The sequence below is a fragment of the Crocuta crocuta genome, unplaced genomic scaffold (assembly GCF_008692635.1).
Source record: "Crocuta crocuta isolate KB4526 unplaced genomic scaffold, BGI_CrCroc_1.0 scaffold352, whole genome shotgun sequence".
NCBI classification, from domain to species: Eukaryota; Metazoa; Chordata; class Mammalia; order Carnivora; family Hyaenidae; genus Crocuta; species Crocuta crocuta.
In genome coordinates this window covers 3,260,066-3,261,564 of record NW_027532169.1, presented here as the reverse complement: position 1 = coordinate 3,261,564, position 1,499 = coordinate 3,260,066, and the positions used below count along the sequence as shown (strand labels likewise).

The 1,499-nt window shown below is 56.3% G+C and overlaps 1 protein-coding gene across 1 annotated transcript in view; it reads left to right on the top strand.

Annotated features, from left to right (window-relative positions):
- The window catches only part of NGFR (nerve growth factor receptor), an 11,136-nt gene that overhangs the window by 5,648 nt on the left and 3,989 nt on the right, over positions 1 to 1,499 (top strand). The gene's annotated exons all lie outside the window — the stretch shown is intronic.

Here is a 1,499-nt window from a genome sequence, read left to right as displayed (position 1 = left end):
CCCCCCCCCGCCACCCCCACCCCTCATTGTTTCTGGTCTGCAGATGTTCCCGGATCTGTGTTGCTACCACCGGGGAAAGGATGGTGGCGATACAGGGTCCCCCTCCTATGCTACCTGCACCCTCCCTGCTGGTCTCTTGAAAACCACAACCTGCCTCTTAGACTTATCCAACCTGTCCGTCCCTCTCCTTTCACCAACTCCTAGGGAGACCTCAGACTNAAGTCGGACGCTTAACCGACTAAGCCACCCAGGCGCCCCGAGACTATTTTAGTTTTGAAAGTTGATGTATTTGTTTTTGAGAGAGAGGAAGTGGGGTGGGGCAAAGGGAGAGGGAGACAGAGAATCCCAAGCAGGCTCTGCACTGTCAGCGCAACGCCCGATAAAGAACTCGAACTCGTGAACCCCAAGATCATGACCTGAGCGGAAATCAAGAGTTGGGCGCACAACCGACGGAGCCACCCAGGTGCCCCTAGACCTCAGAATATTTGACAGGGCTGGAGGGAAAGGGAGTCTCCTGGGCTATGATCTGGCCAATGTGGGAGCAGAGGAATATCCAAAATGACCCTTAACCCTCCCCTCGAGTCCCATGACCCCAGCGCCCATACTTCCTCTTGGCATCAAATGAGAGCTGCATGGGCTGAGGCCGGGAAAACAGGCTCTGGAGTTTTATTAGACTTAAAAATTTTTTTTTTTTTTTTTTAAGGACCAGAAACATAAAGCAAGCAGCCAGCACTAGCCCCTCCCCCCACCCCAGGGAATCTGGTGCTAAATCGTTCCATCCACAAGCAAAGAGCAAAGATGCCTCCGTGGCAGGAATCTGACTCCCCTTTCCCCTGGTTCCAGCGCAGTTCCCACTGGCTGCACGGGGCGGGGGACAGGAGACGGGAGGGCTGGTGGCTGGAAATCAAACGCCGGTGGGCAGGGTGGCTGGATGGTGAGAGCAGCCACGTTTTCATCATCAATAGTAGGCGTCCCTTTCTCCCTTCTCAGCGCCCGACTCTCGCCAGTTGGCCCCTTTCTCTGCTCTGGCCCTGAGCGGTCTCTGTCGCCATCCTTGAGGAGAGGTGACGACTTAGGGAAGGCAGAGATGGTCAGAGCTTCGGCGCAGAGTCAGAACTTGAACCCAAGACCCTACCCCCTCTGCCTTCTGTTCTTGGATACAGACACCTTCCCATTTAATATTTAATACGTGGAAAGGTAGAATTAAGGCCCTGGAGCAGGGCCCTGCTATAGCCTTTGTTAGAAAAAGGCTCCCCTCTGGGTAGGTGGCGGGCAGGTGTGCGGTCTCAGCAGGCGGCATTGGGGCTGGATTTTGGCCTCCAGGTGCCCCCGTTGCACAGGAGCCCCGTGCTAATGGCTGCCGTACCTGCCCAAAGGCCCCACTGTTGCCTTCCCCATGGGCCGCATCCTTGGGATTCCAGAAGTTGCCGCGACCCCAAGATGAACCCTGCGCAAAGTCAGCATCCGGGGCTCTGACCTCACCCCCCCAGCAGCCTGCG